This window comes from Cydia amplana, chromosome 4, assembly GCF_948474715.1.
Source record: "Cydia amplana chromosome 4, ilCydAmpl1.1, whole genome shotgun sequence".
In the NCBI taxonomy this organism is placed as follows: Eukaryota; Metazoa; Arthropoda; class Insecta; order Lepidoptera; family Tortricidae; genus Cydia; species Cydia amplana.
This window is the reverse complement of record NC_086072.1, coordinates 21335406-21361014: the sequence shown is the minus strand read 5'-3', so window position 1 is coordinate 21361014 and position 25609 is coordinate 21335406. Positions and strand designations below refer to the sequence as shown.

General features: G+C 38.2%; 2 protein-coding genes across 3 annotated transcripts in view; one reads left to right on the top strand and one right to left on the bottom strand.

Annotated features, from left to right (window-relative positions):
• LOC134647393 (proline-rich protein PRCC) overlaps positions 1–10283 on the bottom strand; it is a 432482-nt gene extending 422199 nt beyond the window's left edge. For both annotated transcript variants that reach the window (XM_063501741.1, XM_063501742.1), the window contains exon 1: positions 10271–10283. The gene's annotated coding sequence lies outside the window, so the exon portion shown is untranslated. The remainder of the gene's footprint in view (positions 1–10270) is intronic.
• Positions 1–25609, top strand: part of LOC134647423 (uncharacterized MFS-type transporter C09D4.1) — a 62594-nt gene that overhangs the window by 9729 nt on the left and 27256 nt on the right. The window lies entirely within an intron of this gene.

Sequence of the window (25609 nt, the reverse complement as noted above, 5' to 3'; positions counted from 1 at the left end):
CGCCTATAGAAACCTAATATTGGCCATTTTGTTCCCGACGCAAATCACCAAACTGTGAGGTGCGGGAGGGGTGCTCACGGCGTTGCGATTGGTCGTTCCAAACATGGCGCGCTAACACGTGTACGCGTAGGGATGGGACATGTTCACTACAGGTAGTGGGTACTGCTACCAGTGATACCGAAATTTATTGTGGTAAAATTGTTACCAATTTAATGCCAATTTAGTATACTTAGAGTAAACTTACTTAATAATTATATTGATTAATTTAATATTTGATTGAGTAATTTAACAATGTACCTGAAATTTTTACTTAACATATTAGGGCATTTCTGTTTAAAGTACTCAGAACTTGAATTTTAAAGTTTAGAATTTTTATATTATTTCCACTCAGAATCGCAATCTCTTTCGATACGAGAAAAAAGTGTCGCCAAAATCTCATAGGTACAATTATTTTCTTTTGTCCGTTATATTAAGGTCATAGAAGGTTGTATTGAAAACATATTCAAATGGACCAATAACATATGCCTATTACAAATCAACTCTTGAGTTCTCTCGCACTTCTTTGAAGTTCATCATCAGGTCCATCTCGTGACATGAGACCTAACTGCTCACCTAGAGGGTTCTAAAAAACCCATACAACATATGTCTATCACAAACCAACACCGAGTTCCCTCGCACTTCTTGAAGTTCATCATCACGTCCGTCTCGTGACATTAGACCCTAACTGCTCACCTAGAGGATTCTAAAAAACTCATACAACATATGTCTATCACAAACCAACACCGAGTTCCCTCGCGCTTCTTTGAAGTTCATCATCAGGTCCATCTCGTGACATGAGACCTAACTGCTCACCTAGAGGATTCTAAAAAACCCATACAACATATGTCTATCACAAACCAACACCGCGTTCCCTCGCACTTCTTTGAAGTTCATCATCAGGTCCATCTCGTGACATGCGGTCTAACTGCTCCGCTGGCCTAGAAGATTCTAAAAAAACTTACACAACATATTACCTATATATTATGTCTAAAATGGTACAATACGGTATGACGAAGCACGAAGTTTCCGCAACTGACGAAACCATCGTCGTCACATCACTAGTCGAAAGGGAAAGGGATAGCGCATTGCATTTTCAAGTTGACGAAAAGGGACGGACATACTTCGCCTCTGCTTACTGACCAGTATAAAATGAACCCCGCGGACAAGAAACATTATTCAATGAAATAATGAATTTGACCTTCCTGTGGGATGTTATTCCATCTGTTTCGTAAGTAGAAAGTCTTAGATGACTTGCCAGACCATTTTAAGCTGCAATATCCCATGATTTCCCAATGAATTCAATAGTTTACGATTTATTTTCTTAGACTCGTGCATACTGCTAACAGGTCGTAACCTTGGGCGCAACTGATCGGAGCGGTGCGCGAACAATCTTATATTTGACCTATACACCATACGGGCGATGACCGCGAGTCGTCCTATAAGGTCGGTCTATAGGGGTTGGTCTGTGGCGCGAAGGGATATCGTCCCATAGAAAATTTGAATTTCGCGCCTTTTTTTACTGACAAGATTTGGTTGACCAGCTATATTTAATAAATTGGATTGAAACATAAAAAGTAGGTGAGTTGACCGTGACGTCACTACACACGTTTTCATATAAATTCCATAATAGAAAATCGTTTTGATAGTTCTAAAAAAGAAGCTGATTTGACTAGTAGGAAAGTAGCCAATTAGAATCCGGCATGTCTTGCTTCGTATACAGCGTCACTAAAGACCAGGCCGCGTAGCCAAGACGCCAATCGCTTACGCTTCGTAGCGATCGAAACGCAACTGTCACTGTCGCACTAATATGGAAGAGTGATAGAGAGACACAAAGCGTTTCGTTGTCGAAGCGATAGCGATTGTAACCTTGGCTAGGCCGGCAGGCTAGGACGCTGTTTCCTTTTTACACACAAAAACGACAAATTAGGATTTATTTAATACTAGGTATAGCGACCCGCCCCGGCTACGCACGGGTTAACAAATTATATATAAACCTTCCTCTTGAATCACTCTATCTCTACCTATCTATTTAAAAAAACCGCATCAAAATCCGTTGCGTAGTTTTAAAGATCTATGCATACATAACATAGGGACAGACAGACAGTGGGAAGAGACTTTGTTTTATGTTTTATATGTTTTATACTATGAGAGATAAAATAAAATAGCAAGGATTCAAAGTCAGCGTGCGTTGTTGAAGTATAAGGAAAACGACCTTTTTCCTTCCCATTGATTAACATATAAAATATTATATCCATTATCGTACCTAAACAATACTAGAGCGATACTCGAAAATTATAAACTAGTGATATAAAAAAGACCTTAGGCTAAGGTCTCCTATAAACGCCATCGGCCGCTTACAGCGTCTGCGTCATAATACTTAGGCTAAGGTCTCCTATAAACGCCGTCGGCCGCTTACAGCGTCTGCGTCATAATACTTACTATAAAGATGTATTGGTGTGGTCTCTTTCACACGTCGACGTTGGCGTCTTTTTTTGGTCAGAAACGTTGACGCTAACGTCAGACGCCGCGTATAGCATAAAATAGGACACCAAGACCTTAGCGAAATCGGCGCCGTGGACTGGACTGAAACGGCTTTGGACAGAGTAGCGTGGCGGTCTTTGGCGTCGGAGGCCAAGATCCACTTCGGGCCGTTGCGCCACAGCAGTAAGTAAGTAAGTAAGTTATTGATATAATTACTTGCAGCGCATCGCTTGCATGTTAAATAGCAGCTGCGTAAATTTTAGTTATTTAATCACCAGGAATAGAAAAACATGTTTTACGCTCGGAAAAACAATCTTAAAGTAGGTACCTACAGTGGTAATTATTTGCAGTAAATTAATTAACAAGATTAAAAAAAACACAACCGAATTGATAACCTCCTTTTGAGATTTGGAAGTCGGTTAAAAATGCTTTAATTTAATGGCTTCTTTGTTCTGAGTTATGTCTGGGGTGAATTACGCTCCAGATAGCCCAGATATAGGATAATATCAAATTATACATAATAGCCACTCTTATTTTCATGTCAAGCTAAATGATACGTTTTGAATATATCACTGTATGCATTTAGTCGAAATGTAGTTGTGTTTAAAGTACATCACTCATGACAGGCTTAACAACCATAAAAATTTGAAAACAAAGTTATCACATGGAATTCATAGGTAACGCGGTAAACGATTGATTTAGTTTTCCAGTATGTAACGACTTGTATGCTTAGTGAATGTAGGCAAAAGACCTTATTTTTTTCCGCGGGGCACCACCTTATTCTGTTACACCACAGACAATCCAACCTCTCTAGACATAGCATAGTCGCGCTACCCCCTCTGCCACACATACGGTAGCGTTACTCCATCTTCGAGTCAATCCCGTGCCGTGATTGGTCCGTGTCTTTGAACGGACCAATCACGGCACGGGATTTGCTCACCTCGCCCCCCGCACCCCCGTAATTTTGGCAGCATCGGTTTCATGAAAGAATTGGCCTAAGCTCAGTCTAGAGGTTGGATTGTCAGTGTGTTACACTTATTATGTTGATAAAATACATCAAATATGTAGAGCAAAGCAGCTTTTTAATGTTTTCTAGCGTCAAACTAAGTTTATATCTAGAGCGTTTATATTGTAACGGCCACTCTGTTGTAAGCTGTGCCGAGGCTGAGTTACGCTCCAGATATAGGAACATATTGCCGAATACCAGCCTTGGTGAATGCCTATTACACACAAATACATGCGCTATATACACACACACATAACGTATACACAAATATATACGCTTTGTGGAATGCGATTAAAGGTTATCCGGAGAAGTAATAACAGAACAGGAGAAGTGTTCAGATTTTATAATCTGATATCGATATTAATATCAGCACGTTCCGAAATATGTGTACGAGCGAGATGCACTGGTTTTGTTTCTTGGACATTTCCGTCAACCTATCCGATCGAAAATCGAAAACTACTAAACTATTTTTTTCTAATAAAATAAGTTGATGAAAAATTGGCCGGGGTACAAAACTATGTGTATTCACCCCAAATTCACTGCCGACTCTTGTCTTAGGTATTAACTTATAGAGTCTGTTCGGAAAGAGAAGAGTCGTGGAATGTATTGGGCCCCGTACAATCCACGACTCTTCTCTTTCCGCACAGACTGAATATTTTTGGTTGCATTTACATTAACCACGTTTAGATTAGATAGTCTAGAAACATTTACCTCCTCAAAGGTTCTAAGAGAACCGGCTACACTACCTCTAATTTCATATTTGACCAATTTGACACTAGAGTCACTAATATGACGTTAAATAATTACAAAAACTAAAAATAAAGGTTAAGCCCGCCAAGATTATATTTGGCCCTGAAGATGTGTCGCTACAAACAAGGCCTTAGTGGACGCTCGAAGCGGAGCGTTCGGCGGGGCGTGCAGCGTGGCGTCGGGCTTACAAGTAATTTGAGTAGCGTGTACTAAGGCCGCTCCTATACGTTTGAATTTGTTTAACATGCACGCCGCACGCTCCGCCCTGCTGCACGCCCAACTCGAGCGTCCACTCAGGCCTTACACTTACATAAATGGCAATATGTGCGATTGTACATAAAGTGTCATTCTATGGAACTAACTATATAAACAAAGGTCACTTAGTAAATTCATATTTTTTGTCAGTTTCAATATGGCGGTTTGTTTACATGGTTAGCGAGTTCCATAGAATGACACTTTACGTCATATATAGTCAAGAGTCAAATAAAATATCAGTAGGATCGGCCACGTCAACGACTAATGTCAAAATATTGTTGGAAACATTCTGGAATGACGCCATCCTTCGTTATTTTTAGGGATCCGTAGCCAAATGGCAAAAAACGGAACCCTTATGGATTCGTCATGTCTGTCTGTCTGTCCGTCCGTATTTCACAGCCACTTTTTTCCGAAACTATAACTATACTGATGAAACTTGGTAAGTAGATGTATTCTGTGAACCGCATTAAGATTTTCACACAAAAATAGAAAAAAAAACAATAAATTTTGGGGGTTCCCCATACTTAGAACTGAAACTCATAAATTTTTTTTTCATCAAACCCATACGTGTGGGGTATCTATGGATAGGTCTTCAAAAATTATATTGAGGTTTCTAATATGATTTTTTTCTAAACTGAATAGTTTGCGCGAGAGACTTCCAAAGTGGTAAAATGTGTCCCCCCCCCCCCCCCCTTGTAACTTCTAAAATAAGAGAATGATAAAACTAATAAAAATGTATGATGTAGGTACATTACTATGCAAACTTCCACCGAAAATTAGTTTGAACGAGATCTAGTAAGTAGTTTTTTTTTGGGGTTCCCCATACTTAGAACTGAAACTCAAAAATTTTTTTTTCATCAAACCCAGTCTGGGGTATCTATGGATAGGGCTTCAAAAATGATATTGAGGTTCCTAATATAATTTTTTTCTAAACTGAATAGTTTGCGCGAGAGACACTTCCAAAGTGGTAAAATGTGTGTCGTCCCCCCCTCACCCCTGTAACTTCTAAAATAAGAGAATGATAAAAGTAAAAAAAATATATGATGTACATTACCATGCAAACTTCCACCGAAAATTGGTTTGAACGAGATCTAGTAAGTTTTTTTTTTAATACGTCATAAATCCCCTACATACGGAACCCTTCATGGGCGAGTCCGACTCGCGCTTGGCCGCTTTTTTTATGTAAGTAGTCTGTGCGGAAAGAGCTACAAGAGTTGTGGAATGTGTGGGCCCAATAGGTACATTCAATGACTCTTCTCTTTCCGAACAGACTCCATCATATTTTATTCAAAAAAGTTTCTTGCATGTTTGGGAGTCTGTTTTGGCATTAAAAATTGACGTCACGTGCCAGAAAAAGTAATTTAAATAAAGTAAGCCTAATTTATACTAAACCTTTTCCACCAGAACATTTAAACGGAGATACCCTTGAAAAGGGCCTTTTTACGAGGTGCATTTCAATTAAACTTCCTCAAAGGACAAAAACCTACCGCCATCTACCGGAAAGGACGGAATTTAAATATTAATTAAGTTTGTAAACATGGTCCGTTGTATACATCGTTGGTTAATGTGGAAGATTGCAAGGTGAGGTAACTTTTCTGAGGTTAATATGTGTAAAGAGGTGTCATTTATTATGGTTATCGTTTCACGCAGGCGCTTGGTTAATGTGTCTTTAGAGTAGGTAATATGGGATATTATCTTAGAGGATATAACCAAACGGAGTAGCCATTAACAGGCGTTTCCATCTCTCGAAAATAGGCGGCCAATGGTCATACACAATGTATTGGACTGACGTTTATCTGACATGGCTATTTTTACGTTACGTATACATTTGACGTGTGCCTCTCCCGCAAAAATCGGCAGACTTTTTTGTACAAAAAATTTACTTTCGTGTGTTCTTTTGCATTTCTTCTTCTTCCTCGCGTTATCCCGTCATTTTGCCACGGCTCATGGGAGCCTGGGGTCCGCTTGACAACTAATCCCAAGAATTGATGTACCTAGGCTCTAGTTTTTACGAAAGCGACTGCCATCTTACCTTCCAACCCAGAGGGGAAACTAGGCCTTATTTGGGATTAGTCCGGTTTCCTCACGATGTTTTCCTTCACCGAAAAGCAACTGGTAAATATCAAATAATATTTCGTACATAAGTTCCGAAAAACTCATTGGTACGAGCCGGGGTTTGAACCCGCGACCTCCGGATTGAAAGTCGCACGCTCTTACCGCTAGGCCACCAGCGCTTCTTTGTGTTCTTTTGCATTTCAAATCCAAAATACAAGACAGCAACTATCTTAACTGTCCATCGGTGGACCTTATGCCTTTTGTAATAAGGTTTACGAACTGTCAGTTAACAGTGTGGGCGCTGGTACGAGGTAACAATATCTACATCATTTCGAACGATGCTTTACGCTCATTATCTTAATATGCTGTGACCAAAACATAGCCTTACTATGACTGACCAAGTCCCTACTTGGTCCTCCATTCTATTGCTATAGCCTTATTGGCTTACAGCTATGGAAAAAATAAGAATAAGAAATGTTTATTAACACAAAAAATAACAATACATAAATTCATTTAGACGAACAGCCGGGCTAGCACATGATTGGCGCGACAGTATCTCGCGGCGAGATAGACTAGGTACCCGTCCCTCTTTTATTAACATGGTTAGGAAAAGACGGGTAGTATATCTCGCCACGAGATACTGTCGCGCCAGTCATGTGCTAGGGGTGCTGAACATAAATAATTGTGCTAAAAGGTCACACAACGTGACGCTGATTTTCAGAGAGACCGGGTATAAACTAAAACTAGAACTATAACTAAATCTAACTAGGTGAAAGCACGTACTTTTTCTCAACCTATATAATAATAACCTACATACATAAAACATCCTTAAGTATTACCAATGAGTTCTAACACATTGTTATTAGGTGCCAACGTGCTCTTTACAATCGCATAGCGCATAAATAAACAAAAAAAGGATTTTATTGTTTTCCCACATTTACCTACGCGTCGCCATATAATCGAGTCATAATATGTATCGTCACATAAAGCCCTATTACAAGGGAATAAAGTGCAAAATGGTATATTTTTTTGTTGGTTTTACCGACAGAGACAAATTGGCCATAAGCCCAGCTTGTCAAATAGAGCCTTTACAAAAGTAAATCGTTCACGTTTTCCTCTTTACAACATGTTCGTAAACTAAAACCAAAGATCTATGAAATTATGTACTTCACACGGACACCGTTTGATACTTAACAATTTTAATACATATTAGCAAAAGAATAGAGGTCAAAGTCATGTGGCGTTCTAAAAGTTTTAATCCTCTGTCGAAAGATGGCAGTAAATTTATTGTGACTACAAAATTATGACAATAAGCCTCTATCTATACCTACTCAATTCTCTTTGCTAAAACTGAATATGATTTTTCCTTTGTACTTGATATTTTTGTTGTGAGAGCAGTGTCTTCTCGCTAATGTGTTTTATAATGAAAAAACGTGCCTGAGAATAAATTACATAGTTGCAATTAATTTTCTGCAACAAAAACTTAAAATTTATGTTCTGCCCGTGACTTTACTCTTGTGGACAATAGTGACTAATAATTAGCATTGCATACCTACTAACATTTATCTTGAGATTATTAGTTATACGTTCCGGTTACGCCATTTAGTGTTCTAGCTAAATTGGACATTCCATAGCGTACCTAAGTATGGAACAACCAATTTATTTAGGACCCTAAATGGCGTAATAATCCCGTGTGCTGACTATGACCACAGTATAATAAAGAGTACTAGCATACAGTACGGACGCTCCCTGCCTCCCGTTGAAAGTGCCGCCCACCCGCTGAGACCCGCTCTCGGTTACCTCACAGTTACCCGGCGCGCTCTTTCTTTCTTCCGTGCAGTTACCCTACAATGGCTTATCTCACTCACACAAGCATGGTACGCGTTCACCTACACGAGCTTGGGCTGTGTTGTGTGCGTAGGAACGCGTTCGTTTCATACATTTGATCGCCAGTGTCCGAGGTGTGCTATGACTGTACATTGTGCAACGGGGGGTAAATGAAATATTGGAAACGAGGGTGACCCGAGTTTGCAATATTCTTGCCCCCGGAGTTTTTACACAGTATATTATTCATCACACTTGCGAAGAAAGTTAAATAATTCTTAATTACGGTGACATTTCAAACATTCGGCCGCCATCACTACACCTTATAAAACAAAGTCCCCCGCCGCGTACGTCTGTTTGTATGTTTGTATGTTCGCGAACTCAAAAACGACTGAATGGATTTTCATACGGTTTTCACCTATCAATAGAGTGATTCTTGAGGAAGGTTTAGGTGTATAATTTGTTGAGGTTTTGTGTAACCGGCGATCGTGAATCGTGCGAAGCCGGGGCGTGTTGCTATCATTGTCATATTTAGAGCCAGTGAAGTAAAATAAGTTTTGCCTTCCAATGTTGATAGCATGTCCGTAAAGTTTATTATTCTAAAATAAAAGCTAAGTACAATCTTACTAGCGCGTGAACCTGGAACTACGTGCCTTGTGGACTTTAAAGATTTACTGCAAATTGAACAGTATATCTCCTTGCAGTTACCTTGCAACGCCTTTTCAATGCAAGCAACTTAAAGTTTTCAATTCGTTTATTTAAATGAACCTGCAGATAAAACTTTTGTCCCCGTTTTATCGATTATCAAAAAAAATTATCACCATGTTGTACAACAGTCAAGTGTAAAATATAGGTGTAGACAACTTACTCAAAAATATGTCCCATAGTTCTTAATTCGCTGACATAAGAGCTATTGGGACATATTTTTGAGTATGATAAGTGCACCCATATTTTTACACTTGACTGTACCAAATGAAATCTACGAATTATTACGTAATAATAAAGTGAGGGTCATTTTTTATCGACGTAATTGCCGAACGGCATCGTCACAACTTAATTTTTTTCGAGATGGCTGCTGCTCGACGCAACGTTGGCGCAACTGCGCAGCGACGCCATTTCCCATAGCGCTGACTAGATGCCGAATTGCCGACGCTCAAAAGATGCTAGTGTGGGGTGGGCCTTAGGTCCATATCTGCTGTTACATGTCTATTTATTTAAACACAAGTATATGTTTACAGCTAGGTACCTATGCCAAGACACTTATACTGTTAATTAATACATAACGATCCGATCTCTGGGATCTTTATTTATCTTTACATAGGTAGAGATTTAAAAAAAATCCTGATACTATACTAATTTACATAGGTAGAGTTTAAAAAAATTCTGATTACTTATAAGTAATAAACAGTTTATTGCATGAAACCACGACAATATGTACGCCGTCCTTACAACGCAGTATCAGAATTTTTACGTTATAACGTGTACAATATGATGTTTATCGTAAAGGTACAATGGGCCAAGAAAGTAGTCTACCATCCTACGGTTGAGGTTCGTTTGAACGTCATGAGACAACAAGGTCGATTTACTTCAACTCCGTTAGAAAAGTCAACCTTAGCGATCGTTAGATCTCGCAGAAACTTTTGTCAAAACTGGTAGACCACTTTCTTGGCCCACTGTACATCGATATACATACCTATATAATAGTACTATACTTAGTTGATCTAGACTATACAATTAAAACCACATACATGCAATAATCCGGTCTGGCAAATTGAATTAGCCATTGTAATACCGTCACAATAGCAATATCAAAGTCATGATGTATTCTCTCTGTGACTCCAAAGTGGCCTATAAATTTACTTTTTAATTTGCTACTGGGATTTTTTGACTATTTCAATACTACAGGGGGCGCCATAAGCCTTCAGTAAGAAGTGCATATACTTGGAAAAATTCGACCTATGCCGCTGTGGCCCGGTGGCCGAATGGCAACAAACACCTGCTGCGATAACAGAGGACGCTGCCGGCCTAGCCAAGGTCTGTGCCAAGGTGATAATCGCTATCGCTTCGCTTTGTGTCTCTCTATCACTCTTCCATATTAGTGTGACAGTGACAGTTGCGTTTCGATCGCTACGGAGCGTAAGCGATTGGCACGTTGGCTACGCGGCCTGGTTCGATTCCAGCCTGGGCACTGGAGGCCTGGGTACTTTTGCTTAGTATATGACATTTATGTCAGTTTATTGTAATCCTTTTCAGGATTCTGTAACCAAAAGTTATACAATATCTATTAAACTTTCATGTGTGGTGGTCAAAAATAAACGCCGTCCTGCGGGCTCAGCACGGTTCCATTTTTATCGACTATCACTATGCCCGTCACTTTCGCACTTACATACTTATTAGAACGTGACAGGCATGGTGATAAACGATAAAAATGCTACCGTGCTACTAAGGCTGTAGAGCTAAGATGGCCGGCTCTTTATCATTTGTCACCATGGCTGTCACGTTCTAACAAATTTGTAAGTGCGAAAGTGACGTATGGCATGACAGGTGATAAAAATGCGATTATGATAGCGTCTCACTTTTAAGGTGACGTTGCGATATTACTGCAGCGGCGTTAAGTATTTATATTTATTTCTATATGTATACCTACCTAAAATCAATAATTATGCATGCCACGTTTCGTGCTTTTTGCCGGATGGGACTATAGTTGATGAGATGATGAGGCTAAAAGGAGTCGCACTTTATTGTCTTTTCCAACACATTCGCCCAAATCCAACTTCCTAAATAAATTATTGTTACCGTCTGTTTATTTTATGCTCGAAAGTATATAAAACTGCCTTTTTAGGGTTCCGTAGCCAAATGGCAAAAAACGGAACCCTTATAGATTCGTCATGTCTGTCTGTCTGTCTGTCTGTCCGTCCGTCTGTCCGTCTGTCTGTCCGTCCGTATGTCACAGCCACTTTTTTCCGAAACTATAAGAACTATACTGTTGAAACTTGGTAAGTAGATGTATTCTGTGAACCGCATTAAGATTTTCACACAAAAATAGAAAAAAAAACAATAAATTTTGAGGGTTCCCCATACTGGGAACTGAAACTCAAAAAATGTTTTTTCGTCAAACCCATACGTGTGGGCTATCTATGGATAGGTCTTCAAAAATGATATTGAGGTTTCTAATATCATTTTTTTCTAAACTGAATAGTTTGCGCGAGAGACACTTCCAAAGTGGTAAAATGTGTGTCCCCCCCCCCCCTGTAACTTCTAAAATAAGAGAATGATAAAACTAAAAAAAATATATGATGTACATTACCATGCAAACTTCCACCGAAAATTAGTTTGAACGAGATCTAGTAAGTAGTTTTTTTTTAATACGTCATAAATCCCCTGAATACGGAACCCTTCATGGGCGAGTCCGACTCGCACTTGGCCGCTTTTTTCCTTGAAGCAAACTGGTTCTTTTCTCGACCGGTTTCTGATAAGGAAAACCTGCTGAAAATGTAGCCGAGTTAATAATACTTATATGTTGCTACATATAAGTATTATTAACTATTACATATAAGTATGATGTGACTAAATAAATGTATTCTATTCTTTTCAGTCGCAGGCGCAGAACAGTGTCGCTTTTGCTTTGATTCGTTAAATTTTCAAACAACGCAAAATCAACTCTATTTCCTAATACAATTTAGATTCAAATTTTAGTGGCAAATTTTGGATGTTTCGGATTTGGATTTGTATGGCTGGGCCTTAGGAGGTTATGTAAATAGGACTAAAGTCTATTTTTTTATTCGGTAGACTAAAATGACATTTCATAGTATGAACATAAAACGTCATTTCATACTCTGAAATGTCATTTTAGTCTAAGACTTTAGATCAGGCGAATGCTTAGATTGTCAGCATATTCGCCTTATTTTTAATACCGAATGCCTTTTTCATCCCCGATGCAAAAAGAAGGGTGTTATACGTTTGACGTAAATGTGTGTTTGTCTGTCTGTCTGTGGCATCTTAGTTCTAAAATTTTAGATTTAGATTTCGATGTACTTTATAGGTATATAAAAGGAGATAAAAGATTGAAGAACCGATAGCCGTTTGTCTTATAATTCTATCTGTAGTACAAAAGTAAGAGATACGATTCAAAACTTGTCAAAAATCGAAGTAAACCTTCGGGTTAAGTAATGCCTTACACTCAATTTGACGACGATAATAATAGTTTATGTAAATCTAAGTATTTATTCAGTAATATGGCAATATCAATAGGAAGAATCTACTTGCTGGATTTACTAGCTGGATATTGACAAAAGCTCTTAGCAATATACAATTTGGAAGTGCTAAATTGTACATTAAATACATTTAAATTCGACGTTGTAACAAGTCTGCGTATGTGCAAATATTTTATCTCCGTGTTTGAAAAATATGTTCTCATAACCTTCGTAATATTTTATATACATACCAATAGAAACACACTTAGATGTCTGTGTGTTCCTGGTCTACAACTTTGTAAGAGTAAGAGTTTGTAAGAACTTTGTAGAGGTTCAGGCACGTCGCACACGTGGTATCCTGGTCACGGCACCACGTGTAGTGGTATTCTGACCCTATAGAGTGAAGCTTGGACAAACAATAACCTTGGCCACACACCTCAGAACCACTTCCTCACAGAAAGAGCCTGAACCTTTATAATTCGTGTTCGTCTGGGACGAAAGTAATTAATTCTCGACCGGTGTTGCGTCCAACGCCGGAGAGGCGCGGAACAGTTTTTCCTAAGCGTAAGTGAACTGTACTGAACAAGGCAGCTTCTGAGGTACCAAAACTTCTAGAACTGTTTCGTCAGCTACCCACGTAGAGCATGTGTCTAATAAGTGTGTAAGCTAGCTAGCGTTATCGTATGGAGGGTTAGCAGGTGCACAAGTGCACTATATGATGTTGGATTCTAATAGTAATTGTCTAATTGATGTCAGCATTACGGTATGTTCGTGGAAATACGTGCATGAGGATTGGGGTTCAAGACTGGTGCGAGTAGGTAATTTCATTTTAAAAAATTATAGTGGTTCAGGCTCTTTCTGTGAGGAAGTGGTTCTGAGGTGTGTGGCCAAGGTTATTGTTTGTCCAAGCTTCACTTTATAGGGCCAGAATACCACTACAGAGTACATGTAGACATGGTTTACAAATTACACCGAAATCAGTCACACAGGTTTTATTCATAGTGTTAAGCAAACACATTATTTTGATATAAAGAATATGATCAGTTAATGGCATTAAGCCGATCTTGAGTAATATTTTTTTGTTTCAAAAAATCTGGGTGCGGGACACGCCCACCGAACATCATTTTTCGCATTTGTTTTTTTTTTTTTCGTGTATTATATAAATAATAAATAAATAGTTTGACAGTGTTGCAGACAGAATATATATATATATATATATATATATATATGCTGGAGATCATGCCTGAATTAATTCAGATTTATTGAACAGTAAATTCAATATTTTTTTGCCCCGGACACGTAAAAATGGCCCTCCTGAGAAATGCCCTAATAATATTTAATACTTTCGCGTTTTGAAAACATATTAACTCACATAAATAGTAATTAAATACATTTTGTGATACCCGTCTATAAACGTAAGTTAAAACAGTTTAAATCTTGGAGGATATAACCAAACGGAGACGCCTTGTCTGTCATTTTCTGTACAAAACAGTATGCCGATTTTGCGGGGGAGGGGCACCTCAAATGTATACGTAACGTAAATATAGCCATGTCAGATAAACGTCAGTCCATACATCGTGAATGACCATTGGGCGCCTATTTTCGACAGAGGGGAACGCCTGTTAATGGCTACTCCGTTTGGTTATATCCTCTGAGTAAAATCATAAGATTCAGTAGTATTGAAATAAATAAAAAGATCACTGTCATAAAGATACCCTTTGCCCATCCAACCGGATAATGGCAATTGTGATTCGTTTGTGACTCATCTGACCGTGCCTATCTTTATTTACTAACAGGAGGCGGGTTCTGATTGTAATTAAAATGTTATGAATTGGATATGGATATGATCTGTCAAAGTGACGTTTCTGATTGAAGAAATTTCACTTTACACTGACAAATCATATCGGTTAAATTTAGTACCTTACTAGTCGACAATGGGACTCCCATGCGAATTTACGCACCGTTTATCATCGTTATACAAAACAATAAACCAAACAATTCCAGAAAATACAGGAAAAATCATTTCTCGATTGGTAAATGTCTAATCTTTTGTGTAACGACAAAGGGACATTTTGTCATTAATTGGACAACAAACGATTATTTATTTCTCTGCAGACGATCCATTTAAGTAAACAAAAGGTATTGTATTGTAACATCATCAATGTTATCATTCATTCGTTCATTTCATTCTTTGAATGGGTGCAGTCATGAACGAAGATTGGGGTGTTTTTAAGAATCGGGTATTTGACCGTATTTAAAATAAATTATTTTACACCATGCATGAAATAAAGCACCAGAAGATAGAGAGACGTAGACAGCAGTTATTTTTAGACACAATCTCTATTTTACAACCCGCCGTCTAAAACTATAATAGTATTTTATGCAACCGTTGTTTAAGAGAGGTCAAAAAAGGCGAGTAGCGTGAGTAACAATTTGAGGCGAAGCCAAAAATTGTTAATAAAGACGCCACGAGTATATTTTGACTCAGTTAAACACCGTTGCATACAATACTTTTTCTACGACCAAGCACTTACTTTGAAATAAAATTGTAAATTTAACAAATATTTTTAATTCAAGAAGTAGCAAAAATGGAGGGTACGGGCGGGAAAAGAATGAATGAATGAATGAAATTAAAAAAAAAACATGTCTATGGTCACTTATTTGTGAGAGATGACATTTAAAATAAGGTTGGTAACACTGTATTTCATTCAATATTTTTTAAGTGGTCATTACACGAAGTATCGTAAAATCGCCAAAAAGATACTGCGTGTATGGACAAATTATTTTTTGGGGAATACTAAAGACTTGTCTTGACAACTATAAGATAGGGGTTTAAAGGTGTGTGCACGACCCTTTAAATGACAAATAAAAGTACGGGAGTAGAAAAAATAAATTATTTTACACCATGCATGAAATAAAGCACCAGAAGATAGAGAAACGTAGACAGAAGTTATTTTTAGACCCGTCTAAACTATAAAGAGTAGATAATTTGATCGTGACGTCACATGTTAGTATTTCATATAAATTGCATAGTAGGAAAATCGTTTTGACAGGTCGAAAAAAGAAACTGATTTGTCCAGTAGTCAAATACCCTATTATAAAGTCATAATATCGATAAAGAGAGAATGGACAGTGTTTCGAAAAAATCTGCCAAGAGTATGTCGGGCCATGGTCAGTGTAGGGTTCCGTAGTTACCATTCTGTCAGAATAGGCTAAATGGGGGCTATTAGTAAGTAAGTATCATGCACATATTATACATAATTATGCATAAGGGAGTACCTTCAATAGCGCCTTGTACGTCTTGTTACTTAAGAAGAGACTTTGAGCAATAACTCAAAAACGGCTAGAGCAATCATCAGAGAGCGAAACTTTGGTGCCGATGACAGACGTATGATATGACGTCAAGCTAAATACAGAGTGTTGTTATCTAGATTATAGATACTTAATCAAATAACAACTTATTAGCCTCTTTAGTTTACTAATATTGAAACTTGAGTTGAGAGTTTTTATACGTACTGGACACGTATAAAAACATAACTGTCTTTGTCATGTTAAAAAAAACCGGCCAAGTGCGAGTCGGACTCGCGCACGGAGGGTTCCGCACCATCAACAAAAAATAGAGCAAAACAAGCAAAAAAAACGGTCACCCATCCAAGTACTGACCCCGCCCGACGTTGCATAACTTCGGTCAAAAATCACGTTTGTTGTATGGGAGCCCCACTTAAATCTTTATTTTATTCTGTTTTTAGTATTTGTTGTTATAGCGGCAACAGAAATACATCATCTGTGAAAATTTCAACTGTCTAGCTATCACGGTTCGTGAGATACAGCCTGGTGACAGACGGACGGACGGACGGACGGACGGACAGCGGAGTCTTAGTAATAGGGTCCCGTTTTTACCCTTTGGGTACGGAACCCTAACAAGATTGTTGGAAATGACAACCAATTTCTGTTTACTTATTTTTTTATTAGTAAAATATAACCGAAATATTATTGTTTGAAGTCGCTATAGAGTCTATGCAGCCGTATTTGCAGAAATTTCCTTTTCTGATTATAAAAAAATGAAAAAATGTACTGCTCCTGCTGTGACCAAAATTTAACAGCAAAAGCAAGCAATATAGATAAATATTTGAAAACAACAAAGCATATTGAACGAGAAGGAGAGAAACTGACACAATATGATTTTAACATGGATTTAACAAATTTTATGATAGCTTCGAATATACCTTGAAAACAATTACAACATAAAAACTTTTCTAATTTTCTTGAAAAATGCATAAGCGGAAAATATGCAAACTGTGTGAGTATACCATCAGAAGCGAACCTAAGATGTAATTATTTACAAAAAAAATTCAAAAGACTTACGCTTCTATACGGCAAGATATAGGTAATTCCTATATTTAATAAAAAATGTTACTCGTATCGTTTTTTAATGTTTACATTATTTTTTGTGTAAATTACCAAGCATTTTTATAAATAAACAATTATATATATTATCATTATTAAGAATCATTGAGGTGTTACAATGTTGTTTTAAAAAAATATCCTATATGCGACTTAACGTCATAATGACGTCATCGGCACCAAAGTTTCGCTCTCTGGCAATCATATTCGGTATAGATTTCATTAAAAGTATTTGTTAAGCTTTTGTTTCACGATTTTTTTTATATTTTCAGGACCCATGATTCAAAAGTTACAGGGGGGGGGGGGAGCAAGGGATATACATCGAATGCAACAAATATTTGTGTCGAAGTCTACAAAGGTCCCACTTCGCTTAGGTACCTTAAGGACGAGATTTGCTTGTAATCTTTATGGGCGTTTTTTTTTTTGTTGTCCCCTACACTTTTTTTCAAATTTGGGATTTTTTATGTTATTTCTACTCAGAATCACGAGCTATTTCTATCCTAATAGGAGAAAAAAAGTGTCCTAAGGTTTTTATTTCCATTACGTCACCATTTTTCATAGACTTTGTATGGCGGTCGCGGAATGGAAAGATCGAAAAATGTATGGAAATTTTGGGACACTTTTTTTCTCCTATTAGGATAGAAAGAGCTCGTGATTCTGAGTAGAAATAACATAAAAAATCCCAAATTTGAAAAAAAAAGTGTAGGGGACAACAAAAAAAACGCCCTTATACGAATAACCTGTCAAAGCGTCCTTATGGCAAGCGACAGAGTGCGATTTTTTGCTTGAAAACGACACATTTATTTACCTAATCCCTAATCAGTAATCGAGATTTGATTGCACTCGGGTGTATGGCCTTTATCACATTTTATCATTATAATTATTACCTACCTATATTTAAATGGCATTTTTCGAACAATTTAATCGGTATCGCTGACACTTCTTAGGGTTCCGTACCTCAAAGGAAAAAACGGAACCCTTATAAGATCACTCGTCTGTCCGACCCCCCCCCCCCTACCTCCGAAACTAAATAATGGGAGTATATTGACTGGGTATGACTGACAAGGAGTCAATTCGAACTTATATTTTACTTTGTTTCATTCGCGAGTGCATTTATTTGTTTGTTATTATTTATAGAAAACAAATCTTTAAAAATACAAAATGGATTTTATTGACCTACCTATAAAGCGATTTTATGTATATTTTTCTAATTTCCGCCGGAGTTTTGGACAAATTACGAGAATTAAAAAAAAATGTCGTAATGCACAATGATTAGGTATAATACTTATAATAAACTTGAAATTACCCGTCTTTACTAAATTGTATGATTATCTACGTAAACGTTTATCTCATTTGTAATCTCGGGTTTATTTGCCAGTAATTGTGAACGATTAAGATTATAATCCATAATTTAGGAACACGTAAAGTTCATTTCCTTGTTTTCCTTAAAATAATGCGCGTCATTCAGATTTTGATGAACAATTTATAGGTAACTTGATAAAATTAACTCACATTTATAGACGGGCCTAGCGCGATAGACCCGTCTATAAATTAATGTGATTCGATAAAATTGCTAATGATCAAGACTGAATAAGGTAAGTACATAAATTTACAAATCTCCAAATCAAATCTTGCAAAGCTCCTAAGGATAAACAGTGTTGCGGGCCAATTTGAGATTTAGTTGTGCGTCCTGATCTTACATTCTCAAAAGTGACATTTCTTCAACCAAAAACGTCACTTTTGACACTGACAGATCCGTATCGTATTGGAATCAGATGATATAGTAGCTACAAATTGGCCAGTTGGTCTGCATTTAGAGCATTTCACGAAATTATCCACCGTTGTTCCACACACACTCTGAAGGTTTTGAATAGTACTGATGGTTTGAAGGTACCTATTATAGGAGTTTATTTTCTACAATCCGAATATTGAGACTTGTACTTTAAGTACTTAAAGGGTCGGCAACGGGCTTGTGTTTAACTCCACTGTATACCTAGTTGCAAGCATTCACAAACCTACTAACTACTTGTATCTACCTTACCTTTCTATATTACCGACCGACCTAAATAGCGACTAGGTATTTTTCGTACAAATGGCAACAGATTCGTGAACTGTGTAGAGTCTATTCGGAAAAAGAAGAGTCGTAAAATTTATTGGTCCCTATACTACATTCCACGACTCTTCTCTTTCCGCACAAACTCTAGGTACCTAAAGTCTATTTTTTTATTCGGTAGACTGAAATGACAGTTAATAGTATGAAATGACATTTCATGTTCATACAATTAACTGTCATTTCAGTCTACGGAATAAAAAAATAGACTTTACATACATGTTTTTTTTTATAACAATTTCGTTCAATTTGAAAACCGAGCGCAACACAACGAGCGAAGGATGTCTGGAGATGACATCCAGGATTTGTCGGTGACAGGTTGACAGGGTGACGTGACATGTGATATTCGAAATGTTTGGTTCCCTTTTTGTGCGACTACGGAAATGGTTATTATTTTTAGATATTTATTGTAAACGTTCTTATTATGAATAATATTCTTCTCTGAAACATGTGTCAGAATATCGTCATTGCGTGCGTTCATAATAAATAGGCTGCGAAACTTCGTATTGCGCGCACCGCGCACCAGAGTTTGTCGCGCCGCGCAGGAATGGAATTACGTACAACATTTAGCCGGCCTAATAGGCTGACAAATATTTTTTATGGCGTATACGCCGTCAAATTAAGTATTTATAATTTTGATTACTTAAGCTCTGTAGATGTAATAATTGACAAAGAAAGTTTGAAAACCTTTAATACGGCTAATCACACGAGTAATTATAAACAATATTGTAATTTACCACCAAGAAAACCCGCTAAATATTCGAAATACTTTTTAATCAGAAACAAATGTACAATAAATCAAAATGTATGAAATAATCGCAATGTCTCTAAGCCGAAGTCTAAATCAAGAAAGAGGCGGTCGCCGGTGTCGCAGCGCTTTTTATGCTGGTGGAGGGGCGCCACCACCACCTGGCCGGCCGCGCAGCAGGTAGAATCTCAGGGTTGCCAACACGGCCGTTCTGCAACGTGTCAGCCCCTGACACCACCAAGGTCCATCCAGGGTCCTGTTGTCCTGTAATATGCGAAATTACATATAATTAAAATGTGTTATTTCGATAATGTTTTTTTTTTTTTCTCCCAGTAATTATTTCAGCTGGTTTGCGCGACATGAGCTTTAAACAATAGACTAACCTTTTATCAAGTGTTGTACACTTAATACCAGGCAATTAATATATGCCTATTAAACAGGTCCTGAATAATAATCACTCGCACTTATTGACTCCAAGAGACCGAGTTAGATTATAATCGAACCTATTTATTCTCATTATAAAGTCACTTGCACTTAAAGAGCGAAAAGCTTCACTTAAGCGTTCCAAGTTCACTTCATAACAAGATTAACAAGTCTTCTTTTTATATGGTACAGCACATGACAAAAATCAGTTGTTTAGAGCCAAAATCGCCTATAAAATATGTATATGACAATACCTTTAATGTAACATTAATATTAAATAAATCTATATATTTATTATTATTTGTTTTTTTTTTTCTTCTATTATTATTATCTTGCCAACACGAAATAACAATAAAAATTAAGACTTACATTTAATCTGAAGGCCAATCTCCTATTCGAATCCACGGCTTCATGTTTTCCGCCGCGGCTGTGCCCGAATAGCGCTTAGTACTTCGTTCAGAGCCTCGCACATCCGTCACCTCGTATCTGTCATTTCCTAGGACGCTCTTGACTTGAAATGGTCCCTTATAAATTGGCATTAGCTTCCTACTTTGACCATCGTTATTTTTGCTTTGATTTTTCAGCAAAATAAGGTCACCCACCAAATACTTGCACGCTTGAATTCGTGATTCATCAAATCGCTTTTTCTGATATAATGCATCGGCTTTAATATTTTCATCGACCTTTTTACGCAAGTCAGAAATATCAGTTAATACCCCGTTATCAAGCTCGGAAGTCAATAAATTATCGCTAGCTGTTCTTACACGATATCCAAAGAACACTTCGCTTGGTACTGCTTTGGTGGTTTTATGTATAGTACTGTTGAGTCCCTGCTGTAATACTTTAACATATTGGTCCCAACAATCGTCATCCGTGTTAGCGCCTAACGTCCTCATAGCGTCTAAAATAGTTTTATTAAAGCGCTCCACCTGACCGTTACCACGTGGCATACCCGTAGCCACTGTATGCAGCCGAATGTTATTACTATGGCAATATTGTGTAAACTCACTAGACGTAAACCCTGTCCCCGCATCCGTGATCAAGCGCCTTGGATATCCAAACGTCTTAGACATGAGTTCTAATTCTTTAATGATGTGAGCAGAGTTTGTTGTTTTCACGGCATAAATGAATACAAACTTGGTGAACGCGTCAACCATCACTAATAAATACTTATTTTTCTGTTTTGTCTCGACAAATGGACCTAAGTGATCCATATGTAATGTATGATATGGTTGAGCATGCTTAGGTAAAGGAAATAGTTCACCTTCCTTTGGCCCGCCTTTGTTTTTGAAATACAAACAATTTATACAGTTTTTGATGTATTTCTTAACTGTATATCTCACTCGTGGGAACCAATAAAGATGGTTGATGCGTTCGACAGTCTTGTCAACCGAAAAATGGCCCAGGTCGTCATGGGTGCTTCTTAGGATTTGCCAAATACATTTTTTTGGCACCACCCATTTTCGACCTCGGGGCGTTCTTCGGTAGACTTTATTACCTAAAAGCTCATAATTATTAAAAATGTCCCTATTGTCTTCGGCTTGTCCTGACTCGAGTATTTCTTTGATTTTTACTAACTCGGGGTCTTGTAATTGAACAGACAGCATCCAGTCAGCTTCTGTTATCGAAAGAACGACCTCACCCTCAGATCTTTCACCGGATGGCACGGGATTTCGACTCAACGCATCCACGTGTTGCATACGTGCACCTTCTCGATGTTGTATCTCAAATGAGTATTCCTGCGTTGATAAAACCCATCGTGCAATCCGAGGAATGATTTCCTTTTTAGTGAGTGCATACCGAACCGCGTTACAATCTGTCACAATTTTGAATGGGGATCCTAGCAGATATAACCTAAATTTTTGTAGCGAAGCAACAATTGCAAGCAACTCTAACTCGAACGAGTGGTAACGTTTTTCGTCTTGTGTGGTCTGTCTACTGTAATAATGGACGGGTTTTTCGCCTTCTTCCGTTATTTGCATAAGGATTCCGGCGATGCCCTCCCTACTCCCATCAGTATACAGTACGTGATCTTTTGACGGATCGAAGATTGTCAGTACGTTATTGGAAACTAACTTCTCCTTTAACATCTGAAATGCGCGCTCGTGTGTCTCTTCCCACGCCCAAGTACTATCTTTTTTAAGCAACTTCGTTAGGGGTGATGAAATCATGGCACAATTTTTTATAAATTTGCGAAAGTAACTGATTAACCCCAAAAACTGACGTAGTTGATGCACAGTCCTGGGCGTTGGAAAACACTTCACTGCTTCTAACTTGCTATCATTTGGCATCACCTTATCGGGTTTGATTTTATACCCCAAAAATTCTATTTCTGATTTGAAGAAATGGCATTTCTTTAAATTTAGCGTTAAACCATTGTCACGAAATATCTTAAGTACCTGTTCTAGCAATTTTAGGTTTTCGTCTATCGTTCGGGTTACCAAATAAACGTCATCGAGGTAAACGATCACGTTGCCAAAGCGCAGATTACCCAGCACCTTATTCATCATCTGCTGGAAGCAGGACGGTGCATTTACTAATCCGAACGGTAAACGTAAAAAATTGTAGTGCCCATCCTCGGTAATAAACGCGCTTTTAGGTACTGAATCGGCACTTAGAGGTATCTGATAATAGCCACTCTTCAGATCAAGACTTGTGAAACACTTGTTACCCTGAAGCCTATCTACCAGATCCTCGATGCGTGGCATAGGGTACTTATCAGTTACTGTAACTTTATTCAATGCGCGGTAATCCACGCATAGCCTTTTCTCCCCGTTTTTCTTATTAACGAGAAGTGCAGGCGAAGCGTAAGGGGAATCACTATTGCAAATGATTTCATTATCTAGTAGTTCCTCAACCATATCCCGAATGATTTGCCTATCCGAGGGAGAGGACCTAAAAGGTCTACTTTGTACAGGACGCGGATCTGTTACGGTTATTGTCATTTCATGATTCTTTACCTTGCCTAATTCACTTAAATTCCTAGCCACACAATCACTGTACTTACTAAATAGAACAAGTAACTCAGCATGATTCGAGTCGGCGTCAATTTCAGTCTCATTAATTATCTTACAAAACTCATCATATTGTTCTGCATAGTTAAATTGTAATACGTTGCCAATCCGCGAATACATTAAGTCAGGGCGCTCCGTCACATTCCGTCCTATTAAGATATCGCATCCTTCTAATTCATCGATTATGTAGAAATCAACATTTTCCAGATGCACTGAATCGAGTTTTAAGCTTGCATTTAACATATATCTAACCGGTTCTGAGATACCCTTTTGAAACCCATGTAAGACGACAGGCGATGCGAGATGGTCGTATTTTAAACTATGTTTTTGGGCAAGCGATTCGGTAATAAGAGAACAACTAGCCCCTGGATCTATAAATGCGTCATGGATAACCACGTTGTCTAAAACAACTTGTTTGACAAACTTATCCCGGGCATTTGTAGATGACACGAATTTAACCTCTTGTTTATCTATCTTTGATTCACTTTTTAAACCCTTTTTGTGGAAACAAGCAGATTCAAGGTGGCCCCTTTTACTGCAAAAATCGCATTTCACATCGCACTGACTTCTCTTATGATTACCTCCGCAAATAAAACATTTAATCACCCGTCGCGTTTGTGAATGTGATCCGCTTTCATCAACACTACCGGAATGTGACGACGCAACCTGACCCACGGTTCCGCTCGAAGGTACCTTGGTAGAAATATTAGACACTGTTGACTGAGATTGACTCGACCTTGACGGTATGTTAGTGTTTGATTTTTTTATCTTATATGTACGACTATGCAAGAAGCTAGCTAATTGATCGCATGAGTTGAAGCTGTTTGTTTCGATATTTCCGTCTCCTATATTTCCTAGTATAATCGATATAATATCTTGATCCGAAAAATTCAAACGCAAACGGTCGATTCTACACTTTTGATCAAAATAAAATTCATACAACGATTGATTTTCGCGCGGTTTTTGTTCTACCACCTCTTTTAACAACTCAAACATATTTCTCTGAATCCTAAAGCTCGCGGATAGCTTGCTATGCCAATCAACCCATCTCCACGACGGCCATTGTTTATCAGTACGCAACAGGGAATCATACCACACCTTGGCAGAGCCTTTGAGTTTATTTAATGCTTGATAGCGGGTTATTTCATCTGACCAATCGAAAGTCTTCGCATACGATTTAATAATACTAAGCCATGCATCAATATCGTCTTTAAGCGGGTCGAATTCGGGTATGATATTATTTAAGGTATTTGAATTTGTGTGACTCACGGTTTCGCATCCAATTCTTGCCTTTTTTGTCGAACGATCCCTCGCCTTGCTTGTCGAGCGCGATGCCTTCTTGCGTCTGGGAGGCGGAGGTGACGGAGTTCTGGTACTTTCGCTGTCGTAAGATGAGCTGCTGGAACTGCTGGTAGCACGAGCATGTCTACGTTTACGGCTTCTTCGAGACCTACCCATACCGCGTGAATAATTTCCACTTCTGATATAAACAATATTGTAATTTACCACCAAGAAAACCCGCTAAATATTCGAAATACTTTTTAATCAGAAACAAATGTACAATAAATCAAAATGTATGAAATAATCGCAATGTCTCTAAGCCGAAGTCTAAATCAAGAAAGAGGCGGTCGCCGGTGTCGCAGCGCTTTTTATGCTGGTGGAGGGGCGCCACCACCACCTGGCCGGCCGCGCAGCAGGTAGAATCTCAGGGTTGCCAACATAATGAACTATAATGACTAATCGATTACCGTATTTATCGGTTCAATCTAAAATCACAACATTTCGCTTTGCGATAGTAAAGTGAAAACAAATGAGTCAAATGAAAAAATGATTTACGGTAAATATATCCCCGCTTTTACGTCGAAATTGCTCATTCACAGAATATAGTTCGCACCTCCGCCATTTCATTAGGCAAAGTGGTTTTATTGCTCGCAAATGGTCCTTGCAGCGCCGCTGCTGCTGCCATTGCCATTTATAATCAGTTATTTGCATTCCATGAGTGCTTGAGCTTGTACCACAGAATAAGTAAAAGCACATAGTCCCTCTCATCGTTTTCGATGATGGCGACCCTAAATAAATATTATAGACCTAATGTGGCTGGCCAGGCCGAACTTGCTCTTAAATACTCTATTGCACGCGTAACAATAAAGTTGGCCAGCTGCGTTGACCGTGTACACGTAGCAGGGCATAGATCTCTCTTTTCGTAAAGAGAGACCTACGAGAATAAGTAATACTATTGTCATAGAAACTCGACCCCGGCCCTTGATAGATATAGTGCGTCAAGCAAATCTTGTCAGTAGCAATGTA